Raw genomic sequence first — 13,048 nt, 5'->3', positions numbered from 1 at the left:
ACAGTCTCTGTATTGTATTGTTTATATGCTCTCATCTCTATTTCTATCCCTTAAATCTTACAGCTTTGCCTAAAGATAATTGTAGTTTTTTTTTCTTCTTTTTCGGATTCTTTACCAATGATCAATTATAACTTAAGCCATTGCAGAGCATTATAGGTACAAAGCAGGGCCAAGCAAGATTGTGAGCACATAGACAAGAGTAGCATTGATTTATTACATAACTGTCATTGTGACATTTCACAATATCACTGTGTTTATACCTTTGATTCTCTCCAAAGGGCACTCAGATCCATCACCACGGCAACACCGTGCTAAAGGAAGTGATCCTTTGCTACTTTGTTCTTTACCCGTAATCCCTGGTATAGTAGCCCACGCAAAGTTTGACATAACTTCATAAGCAGTGTAAACTTAAAGTGGGAGAATGAAAGCGATGTACCTGCATACAGAAAAGACTTGATGTTTTGAGCTCTTCTGTTTTTAGTGCGTCATTCAGCTTTTAGAGTCCAGCTGCATTCTGCTTCTTTCTCAAACGCTCATAATGCTGCAGCAGCTGTGTATTTATTTCACATACAAGCGAAGATTGTCAGATTTAAAAGGCAGGCGCAGATGTGAATCAACTGTTTGACTATCTTATCGATTCCAAAACTTCATAATCTCAATACCGCTGTCTAAGTCTCAGGAGAGAGCAAACATGGAAAAAAAAAAAAAGTGAATACAGGAGTATAATCATTCAGTTGCTGATATTTTGTAGCATTCCCTTGTGGGTCAGTCAATGGCTGCTTTTGTATTGATTTCAGTCTGGCTAATGTTTGTATTTTATAGCACTGCTCTTATGGGAAAGTACCACCCGGGATTGACTGAAACACGGATCGGTTTCTGTATTTATAGTTCCTTCACCGATACAGAACACGGTAAAAATATGTAGCTGAAGCCTATCTGGAAAAAAACAACTATTATGTTAATAAACTGTTTAGCACAAGCAGCCTTTTTCTTTGTCAAAAACAGAGGGTTTTATGTTTCTTATAATATGTCTCGTGTATTTGAATTTGTGAGCCTTGGAAAACTAGACGCTCACCCTGTGACTGCTGCTGAATTATGAGACCAGTTCATGACTTCAGCCCCATTTATTTTTCTGCCTGAGCTAACCCTCACAAGAGATGTCTAGGTCATATTTTACCCACAAATCAAAAGAAAAAGATATTTTTGCATTATAGAAGAACTCTCCTTGTTCAGTTACATGTATAACATTGTGTAATATATTCACAAACATAAAAAACCTTTTATTCAACAAAGACAGTAGGCAGTTTTAATGATTCTGTACCACAACATTTTGCAAATGTACTTTCTGTACCACAAATATATTAAGCAGCACTGTTTTCAACATTGATAATATATGTAAAAAAATATATGTTTCTTGAGCACCAAATCAGCATATTAGAATGATTTCTGAAGCATCATGTGACACTGAAGACTGGAGTAATGATGCTGCAAAGTCAGCTTTGCTATCTCAGGAATAAATTACATTTTAAAATACATTACAGTAGGAAACATTTATTTTAATATTTCACAATATTACTGTTTTTACGGTATAAAATTATATATATATATATATATATATATATATATATATATATATATATCTTACTGACACCAATTTTTTTCAACAATATTTGGTCTTAAAATTGAAAAAGAATCTATGCTACATATAATGTTTTTTGTTTTGATTTAAAAGTGAAATATGATCAGATATTTCATAACTTTTATCCCTCTATCTCTCCTCCATTATCTGTCCTTTTTCTCTACATTCCTACATCTTTCTCCAACTTTGTCAAACACTAACTATAAAGTGCAGCAGCAGCAGCAGCAGGGAGTGTGATGGCCATGTTGATGAAGGTCTTTTGGAAAGAGTTCAGGAGACGCAGCCTCAGATTTACATGACAGGGGCTGTAAATGGCACTCTAATTTGCATGCTGATGTACGTCCAGCAGCAGATATATGTCATCACCCTGCCAAGATTTTCAGACGGTCTCAAAAAAGAGGAGAAAAAAAAAATACTCCAAAGAAAAAGCTTGATGCAAGCGTGTAAAAAATGTGCCTTAAATATTACACACAAAGTAACCACACAAACCATCCTTAAAAAAAAAAAAAAAAAGTTTGTTTTTAAGTAGTCTGAAACTCTGAAAAGCCAGACCCACTTCTTTCTCCTGTAGAGATGTGAACCGCCCACTAGACACCCAGAAATATCATTGTGTTGCTTAGCAGCTCTGCTGGTTCCCCAGGTCTCATTGAACCAATGGAGCAAAAGTAATGGCTTAAAATTCTCACATTTATCTCAGGGCAGCCTGTCTGTTGTTCCGGTTTAAAGGGGGTTAGAGCTGATACTGGATTGAGGACACACCACTAATGCGTTTGAGGAGGGAATACTGTGATGTTAGGGCCATAGACATGTTAAAATTAAAACTGACCCTTGAGTGTTTGAGATGTGCAAGCTCCATTAAGCTCTTAATGCTGTAGTCATTTTAGAAAATAACTTTAATCTATGTCTTTCTCTCATCCTCCCATCTTCTGTCTGTTCCTATACCTCCATCTCCTGGGTCCTCTTTTACTGTCACCTAGTTTTCCCTTCACGTCCAGCACATTAAGTAAAAAATGTGGAATTTGATTCGCGGTTCTGTTTATGGATTCTGGGGAGGACCTGGTCAGTGCTGACAGCCATGAGCCCAAATTACTCTTACATCCACTCTGACCAGGCCACGGGCAGAAATGTTGAATCTCATTACTGTGTGCCTCAGTCTGCTCTCGTGAGGGGACTCGAAATATGCTTCACCCAAAATTAAAGTTTGAGAATGAATGCAATGGATTTTAAACGTGATTGAATATGACATGTCGTTTATGAATGCATTGTATGAAAGCTCCTGAAATGTCAACATAGCTGAATTGTTCATAATAGCTCTGTTCTAAAGCCTAGCGAGACCCTTGCTGTCTACTGTCATTGCAGGCACCAAACTGAAATGTAGGCATTCGAACTGAAGTGAAACCTCATGTGTGACTGATTTGGAAAGATCTACACAGGCAAATGAACGACCCAGGAGACTCATCTGACAATTGATTGCAATGGAGTTTTAAAGCGTTAGTTCACCCAAAAATGAAAATTAGGCTGTGATTTACTCACCCTTGAGGCATCCTAGGTGTATATGACTTTCTTCTTTCAGATGAATCCAATCAGAGTTATATAAAAAATTGTCAAGTGTTATCATTGCATTGGGTGGGTGTTATTTTTGGGTGAACTAACCCTTTAAGTTAGCATGTTGCTAAGCTAATACGGTGTAAAAGGATAATAGATTATATATACAGTATGTGGTTTTTTTTTTCCCCCATCACATATTTGAAAGATACATTTCTGATCAAAAGTTTGAAGTTTGAAAGATGTTTTAATGTTATTGAAAGAAAATGCTCACTAAGGCTGCATTTATTTTATCAAAAAGTAAAAGTATTTCAAAATTTTATTAGACTTAAAAATCTAGCTGAATTTTTAGTAGACATTACTCCAGCAGTCTTTAATATCATCACATGATCCTTCAGAAATCATTCTGATATGCTTGGTTTGGTGCTCAAGAAACATTTCTTATTATTATTAATGTTGAAAACAATTAAAACTTTTGTATGTGTAATGCACTGTAATGCATCTTTGCTGAACAGAAATATTAAGATCTTTCAAACCAAAATAAAAACAAAAATTACTGGCCCTAAACCTTTGTATAGTAGTGTAAAATGGGATGTTCCCTTTGAATTTGGTGATTTTAAAATTAATATAAAATTAATACATTAATATAGATTACTATAAATATGTGGCAAAATTATTCAAAATGGAGAATGCGGCTGTTTTGGAACAGCTTAGGTTTATCAATGCAAGTATATTATTTTGAAACTGAGAGCATGTCTTAGAGAGTTTACTTTATTTACAGATTTTATATATATATATATATATATATATATATATATATATATGTGTGTGTGTGTGTGTGTGTGTGTGTGTATGTGTATGTGTATACAGGTGCATCTCAATAAATTAGAATGTTGTGGAAAAGTTCATTTATTTCAGTAATTCAACTCAAATTGTGAAACTCGTGTATTAAATAAGTCTTTGGTTCTTTTATTTGTGATTTTGGCTCACATTTAACAAAAACCCACCAATTCACTATCTCAACAAATTAGAATATGGTGACATGCCAATCAGCTAATCAACTCAAAACACCTGCAAAGGTTTCCTGAGCCTTCAAAATGGTCTTTCAGTTTGGTTCACTAGGCTACACAATCATGGGGAAGACTGCTGATCTGACAGTTGTCCAGAAGACAATCATTGACACCCTTCACAAGGAGGGTAAGCCACAAACATTCATTGCCAAAGAAGCTGCCTGTTCACAGAGTGCTGTATCCAAGCATGTTAACAGAAAGTTGAGTGGAAGGAAAAAGTGTGGAAGAAAAAGATGCACAACCAGCCGAGAGAACCACAGCCTTACGAGGATTGTCAAGCAAAATCGATTCAAGAATTTGAGTGAACTTCACAAGGAATGGACTGAGGCTGGGGTCAAGGCATCAAGAGCCACCACACACAGACCTGTCAAGGAATTTGGCTGTAATTCCTCTTGTTAAGCCACTCCTGAACCACAGACAACTTCAGAGGCGTCTTACCTGGGCTAAGGAGAAGAAGAACTGGACTGTTGCCCAGTGGTCCAAAGTCCTCTTTTCAGACGAGAGCAAGTTTTGTATTTCATTTGGAAACCAAGGTCCTAGAGTCTGGAGGAAGGGTGGAGAAGCTCATAGCCCAAGTTGCTTGAAGTCCAGTGTTAAGTTTCCACAGTCTGTGATGATTTGGGGTGCAATGTCATCTGCTGGTGTTGGTCCATTGTGTTTTTTGAAAACCAAAATCACTGCACCCATTTACCAAGAAATTTTGGAGCACGTCATGCTTCCTTCTGCTGACCAGCTTTTTAAAGATGCTGATTTCATTTTCCAGCAGGATTTGGCACCTGCCCACACTGCCAAAAGCACCAAAGGTTGGTTAAATGACCATGGTGTTGGTGTGCTTGACTGGCCAGCAAACTCACCAGACCTGAACCCCATTGAGAATCTATGGGGTATTGTCAAGAGGAAAATGAGAAACAAGAGACCAAAAAATGCAGATGAGCTGAAGGCCACTGTCAAAGAAACCTGGGCTTCCATACCACCTCAGCAGCGCCACAAACTGATCACCTCCATGTCACACCGAATTGAGGCAGTAATTAAAGCAAAAGGAGCCCCTACCAAGTATTGAGTACATATACAGTAAATGAACATACTTTCCAGAAGGCCAACAATTCACTAAAAATGTTTTTTTTATTGGTCTTATGAAGTATTCTAATTTGTTGAGATTGGTGGGTTTTTTGTTAAATGTGAGCCAAAATCATCACAATTAAAAGAACCAAAGACTTAAACTACTTCAGTCTGTGTGCATTGAATTGATTTAATACACGAGTTTCACAATTTGAGTTGAATTACTGAAATAAATGGAATTTTTCACGACATTCTAATTTATTGAGATGCACCTGTATATGTATATATATATATTATTTATATATATATATATATAATTTGCTTATGTGAGAAGCCAGGAGTCGCATTACGCAACTACGCCGCATAATAGTCATTAGCCCCTATATAGTAAAGCAGGTCAGCAGTGCCCTGAGCTCCACAGATCCTGAGTCAGCCTGTGACTGTTAACCCCAGTGGAAAGCTCAGTCTATGCAGGTCTCATAACCACTGACCTCCAAACATCCAGGGTCAGGTAGAAACAACCCAGACCCAGCCATTAGAAGCAAGCTATATCCTCAAAAGACTCATCATCAAACTGTAAAGCTGAAATAGTCATCAACCAAAGCAAGTTCTAAAAATGTGTCGACCAAACCGTGGCAGTTTATTTGTGTGTTTTGCTGCATAGACATTTCCCATAATAAGCTGATCTTGCACTCCTTCCTTCAGGTAAAGGTGGCAGAGGACAAAAAGAGAAAAGTTACACTACATCAATTGTAGCACATTTGTGTGTGTGCGCGTATACATCTGAGTTCTGATTTTCTATTTGTCTATATCAATTTTTTTGCTGAACGACAATTTATGTGGCATGTTTTACATGAGAGTTCTTGCTTTTCTACACCTGATTCCCTGGCTTGCGTTATGAAATATTCATTCTGATGTGTTTGTTCACTTTCATTTCTTGGCAACATTTTGACAGGAAAGCCGCCAACCCTCAACCAATCGTGATTCATGTGGTATTTCCCTGTGGCCCCTCCAGATATCTGCAGATAAAATATTTCTGCTGATGTTGTATTTGGGTCAGGGAGAGCCCATTCCAGTCACCTTCTTTTAGCTCTTTAAAATAAAAGCTTTATGGCTATTTATAGATAGAAAGGCCTGCCTTACATTCATCAATAATGTGCAAACTGAAATCAACCATATCAAAAAACGAAGACAACCACTTTGAAATCAGGGCAGCTGTCAACACTTTTGGAAAGACAGAATTATTCCCAATTAAGTTTAAAAGGAATAGTTCATCCAAACATCAAAATACTGTAATTTGCTCATCTTCATGTCATTCCAAAACTGGAACACAAAAGGAGAAACTTTGAAGAATGTTCTGTTTGCTTTTCTCAATTCCGTAACAATAAATAGCAATCAAGTTTATTACTATTAACCAAAACTAAAATTAAAACAAAAACCATAAAATCTAAAAATTGTTACTTGGAATAAAATGATCTTTAGCCTAAATTAAATAAATTGTAATAAATATTTTAATTCATTCTAGTTTATCTTAATATACTAAAATAAAATTAAATGAAAACTATCTATACAAATCACAACAAAATAAACTTTAACTGAAATGAAAATGAAAACAATATAAAAAAATATCAATTCAAAATATTAATAAAAACTATAATCATATCTCAAATTGTATTAATCCTTAGAGGAGCTGGAGCTTCAAACTTCAAAAAGAAAACACAAAAAACACCTATTTTTGTATTCTTTGTCTACCTTGGTGGATGAGCAGAAAACCACAGACCACATGACTAATAACCAGATACTTTTTTGACGTATAATGTATCTGTATTTGCCATTGTGCTTAGTAGGACAATAAAATAAAATAAAAAAACTGATGTACAATTCACTTTTAAACTAGCCTCACTCAGAAACTATGTAAATTAAGCAATTACAAAGAAATTTATGACACTGAATTAAAAATGAAATTTTGAAGTACAAAGACTTGACAAAAACATACTCTATTAATCTCCAACAAAAATGTTCGTTTTATTTTTTACAGTGTATGTACTTCAGTGTTAGCAAAGTCTTATTTCTGGTGCATTTCTAGTGCACCTTCTGAGAAAAGATCACAAAGTGAAGGTCAATAACAAGGGTTCACAGCTGTGTACAAAGAGGTGTTTTGTAAAAGAGTTCTGGACTTGGGCACCGATTATTGCCGTTATCATTTGTCTTGCGCTATAGACTCCGTTGAATCACACGTTTGACCCAGGGGTGAAGCCGGGCTATTGATTCTGCTTATCTAATGTGCTTTTTTTTTTCTTTTTCACACTTCAATTGATGGGTTTTGTGTACCATCAATAATTTAGTCAGAGATTAATTTCACTGTAGAATTTACGTGTTGGAAAAGCTTTCAGCAATCAGATAACATTTATAAGGCTTCGGTCGAACTGGAGCAGCGTAAGATTGGGAAAGGCTGAAACAACACGCATATGCTTTATCGAGCCAAACCTCATCAAATTCCCCTCAGAATTGCCCAGTTGAATGAGTTCGTCATTTCCCTTTCAGCAGAACCCCCCCAGCTTTCCTTCATTACCCACAAATAGTGCAGCTCAACCCTTATTGAACAGTCCTAATAGTCCTCCCACCCGGTTTCTATCTATAGTGCTGCCGCTGACAGGGGTTTGCGTTCCGGATTAATCCTGAGTCTCTGAAAGGCTGTGCGCTCCGTTATGCCAGAAGCAGATGTGCTGAAAGTTACCCGTGCTGTAGTTGATGAATTAGCCAACAAACACCATGTGATGACAGCACTCATTTGATCTCATGTCAACGGGTTCACACTTATCAGACAGAAATGAAGGTCCCACTTTATATTAAGTGTCCTTATACTATTTGTACTTACTGTACATGTAAATTAATCATTTGGTACAATGCACTTATTGTGTACATATTTTTACACTGTACTTATATTTTAAAAAATACCTGCATATAATTGCATCTGTAATTAATTTCAGTTTTTACATTTATAATTACTCTGTTGACCCAACGCCAAAATATACTAATGGATGTAATAAGTACAATTTGAGCTCAAGTTGTCGACAAGGCTGTATACAACATCTGTTAGTCGATATTGGACTGTGCCCATCAAAGTGTCATTTTGTACAAACATCAATAAGAACTAGAGGTCTTCAGATGAGTTTCTCTAATAAGTCCCTACAGAAAGATAATAGAATGGATTGATCAATAGCCTAGAGCTGGAGAGATTCAGAGATCTTGATAGGGGGAACTTAGTTGAATTCAATTGGTATCAAACCTGTTTACGTTGTGTTTTGTCCAGGATGGATCATAGTAAGGTCATCTTAAACGAAGGCAAGGACTTAATGAAATGCTAGTGAGATTTCTCCAATCATAAATCACATCTGTACGCTCAAAGCCAAAAACCACAGGCTGTTTCATAAGCACTATAGCTGTGGTTTTTCCATTGACAGCACTATAGGCCTAATATGTGTCCAGGAAGCCAACAAGCTGGAAACTAACTTAAAGCACACAGTGTTTAGATGATATCTTTGAATTTTCTCTGATTCACAGCAGACACTTGGGAAACGTTCTTAGCACATCCAATATCAGTGGCATGATGAATAACTAGATCCTTGCAAAAACCTCAATCAATCACACGTGAATGTTTTCAGCTCCTGCAAAACACTTCTGCATGTACCATGTGCGTTAGCAAATCCGATCAATGAAGAGATCTCCATCTCCTACACGTCTAAGTGTGGCTGATTGATGGTTTCATTCGAAAGTTGCCTGAAGCTGTGGAGCGCAGCTTCTCCGTCTAAAAACGCACTTATGATATTCAATGTTGAAAACAGCTGATGAATTACAAAGTAAACTTGTGTGACTTAGCCAAGACGGCGCTGCCGTTAGGTCCAACATTGATGTTTTTATGGAAATTACGTCTTTATTTACATAAAATAATAAACATTTAGGTATTTGGGAGGCTGCCAGAAATGCAGAGCGAGATTTGGCAAGGAAGCAGGCTTTTTTGAGTATGTACTTTAGTCCTCAGAACTGCTCATTAGCTTGTACTTTGTCGAGTCTACGTTGCCCTATTAAGTGTGGGCATCAAGTTTGTTAAGTCTCACTGATGGTTGGCATTATCATGGGACCTTCAGTGATCTATACAGTGACTGGAACACAATGAAGAAGAACAACACTGGCTTCATCTAAGTGAAAAGGCAAAGGAGCATTTGCTGGACACAGCTGCCTGCAGAGCTTTGAGTGTAAAAAAGTGTATAAAAGGGCAGCTATTCTTTATTGCTGGCTATGAGCCACCTGACCTCTTGTTAAAGGAAGCCAGAGGAAGTAAACTTGTCTTTATACTTTAAAAGCAATCCACAGGGCAAGTTCCTGAGAAAGCCATACAAATTTTTTCCGCCTTGTTGCTTCATCCTGTTGTAAATGAGATGTTCCTCAGAGGACTTGTGCTCCATTTCATATGCAGATATTATTCTTACCGCCAACACATGTCTTTCTCCAGATGTCTCTGGGAAGGAAAGGTGACTGACGTTTGTGCAGTTACTCATCCCTAAATAGGCCCGAGAGGACTGGAGTCTGAATGAAAAATGACCCAGGTAGGTGGATGGCTTAAAGTCACCCATTTAAGATCAGAGATAAATACATAGGTCTGTAAAATCTGCTGTAAATATGTCTTACATTAAAATGTCTAATGGTGCTTTGGTTGCATATTATAAATTAGGTTTTTTCTTTGACTCACAGAACACGAGGGCACACATAAGGAAAATCAGATTGGCTTCTGTTTGAATTACAGTAAAGGATATTTTTTACAATTGGCCCTGAAAGAGAATTCTCTTACCAGGGAGTTGGAGAGTTTAACCATCTTTTTCCTTTTAAATCCAGATGAAACCAACATGAAAAGTATATTTCTAAAAGAAGGAAAAAAATCTAATTTGGCGTGTTTTTTAATTTTACATTAAAAAAAAAAAAAAAAAAAAAAAAAAAAAAATCACAGAATTACTAGGCAACAGTAATAATCAAAAGATGAACATTTATTATTAAGCAAGAACACCCATGGACAAAATACAAGACAAAATTTGCGACTTACAAATGAGGACAATGGAAGCAAAAGAGCAATGATATGCAAGTGCTATAACAAGTCTCAGTTAGCTGTAGACTACAGTTAGCTATATTACATACATTTAAACTCGTTTAACAAGCATTTTAGAAATAAAAAAAGTTACAATTAAAAGTAGCATTTTAATTTAAGTGCATTCAACCGTTCTCTGTAATCACTTTTTACCGAAATAGTGCTAATTCCCGTGCCGGTGTGCCGGTGAAGGGCTGCTGTTCACCGGGGGAGCTGCGAACTTTAGACCGCGGCCTCGTGTTTCACTCGTAACTGAGAGATGGTGTGACTGACTCCAAAACCTGCCCAAAAACAAACAGTACTGAGATTAGAGAACATATTTTAACATCAAATTAAATTACACTCAGTATTATAACGAATAAAATCCATTTATGTTATTCAAGGCTAAAGCGTTTCCAGCACGAAACGACCACTGCTTACGCAGCTGACTGACATCTCGTCCTTATGTTGCGTTGCGTAAAATAATATAATTTACACCACATTAAAGACTTTATAAATTAAATTAAATGTATTTCCCCGAAAGAGTGCACCAAATTGGCGGCGCTGAGAACTGCTCTCTCCTGTGGACTTAAAAAGCCCATGCTCTCAGCAGCTGCGTTGTTGAGAAGTTTCATCGGAGACAGGGTCACCCCAGCGATTATCATTAAAATGACCCAGCACCTGTGTAAAAATATCAAAAATAACCCAATAAAATGACCCAACAAGCTGAACCCAGCATTTGGGTTGAAAAAATAACCCAGCACCTGGGTAAAAATATTGAAAACAACCCAATAAAATGACCCAACAGGCTGAACTCAGTAGTGCTTGTCTTCTAAAGTAAAGATAAAAATTTTTTATTTGACAACAGTTTAATAATTTAAAGTTATGATAACTTCATTGAAATTCCATAAACTGTTATTTCATGGAATTTTAATTAATTTTTCTTTCAAATGTTTAAATATTCATTAACAATATTAAAATAAAAATGTTGAATAGGTGATGTCTGTGACCATTTATTATGAACTGGCAAAATAATGCCTTGAAAAGGCAATATTCATGCTTGCAAAGTGATAAAGAAAAAGAAAAAACATGAACTAGGCTTTTCTTTGTGTCATTTTCTCTGTCGGACATTGAAGTTTTGCCATCAAGCAAATGACACCTCCCACTAGTGGCACAATGACACAGCACAACTAGATTTCTCCCATTAGAACCAACGAAGCTATGAGTGTGACGACTGCTTATTATAATGCGAGCAATTTCAAAAAGGCAGTTAGCTATTTTCAACAAAAAGCCAAGGCTTCTATTCCTATAGCAGCCATATTGAATGTTACATTTTCTGCCATTCTCCCAAACGAGCATCTGTTACACCGTTGGCATTGTTGTGTCTTACACACAAAAGTCAGTAGAATCACAATTGGCGTCAAGTTAGCCAAAAGCCTGAAGTGCCTTTCCTGCCCCAGATTCTCAGCCTCAGGATTGGGTAGGGGAATAGATCAGATTAGTTAATTAGACAGATTTGAGCTTGTTAATTCTTGTCCCAGAGTCTTCAGACATGTTCCTCATCCATCTGGTAAATGACCCAAGAGAAGATGTGGTTTAATCGTCTCTCTCTCTCTGTACATCTTAATTAACTGCAGCTCCCTCCTCTTTACTGGATTTCAGCTGAGACCTGAAACCATATTGCGTTTATGTGGGCTTTTTTTTTGGGAGGGGGGCGTTACAAACATTCTGGTTCTCTTTGGATGAACACCTGTTAAAGAGAGATATCCATTGAGCACAACATTGAGCACTAGCTTACATCCTGTACAGGGTATGTATAAATAGTTATCTAATTATGTAAGAGGAAATTTTTAGAAAAAAACAAACTTTTCAAAGATTATAGTGTTTCTAAAGTGTAACTGTGAGCAAGTATCACAAAGTTGAAAAATGTTTAGCTTAAAATTGTTTGTGCTTAATGACCTTAAAAAAATTATATTATGCAGGTTACATCATTATGCCAGTAGGTGGTGACAAGTGACTATCTCCAAGTTAATTATTAATTTTACTGATTCATTCTAAACACTGATTCATTCAGGAATGAAATAACACTACTTTATGTTGCTTGGAGATGTGCAGTGTTTCTGTAGTGTCTTGTAAATATTTTTGTTGGTGAAGCAAACAACAAAATATGAAAACAACTGGCAATATAGTGCCCAAAATGCAACTTATTTAATATTAACTTGTTTACTGAACTGCTGTATAAGCAGACTCTGTTTGTGCTGTTTTTCTGAATGTCAGCACGCCCTGTGATTACCTGCGGCACTCTGGCACTCCTGCTTGTGTGATATTGCTTAAATCTGACACAATGACTTTCATTCATTTTTAATTGTAACTTTAGCTACAAATATCCTGAAGTACATTTTTGGAGCCACAGATGCCATATATATATATATATACATACATATGTATATATATAATAGGCTCTAGCATTGCAAATCCTAATATTACTGTATATAGTGTAGACTGCACTATCAAGTTTTTCCTGAATGGACTTTTCAGTGGAGGTAAGTATAAAGTATTTTCTTCACTCCAATTTATGTGTTTTCCATCACAGTTTCAACACTTTCTTCTCAAATG

The sequence above is a fragment of the Onychostoma macrolepis genome, chromosome 04, assembly GCF_012432095.1.
Source record: "Onychostoma macrolepis isolate SWU-2019 chromosome 04, ASM1243209v1, whole genome shotgun sequence".
Classification (NCBI taxonomy): Eukaryota; Metazoa; Chordata; class Actinopteri; order Cypriniformes; family Cyprinidae; genus Onychostoma; species Onychostoma macrolepis.
Note: the sequence above shows the minus strand (reverse complement) of the source record.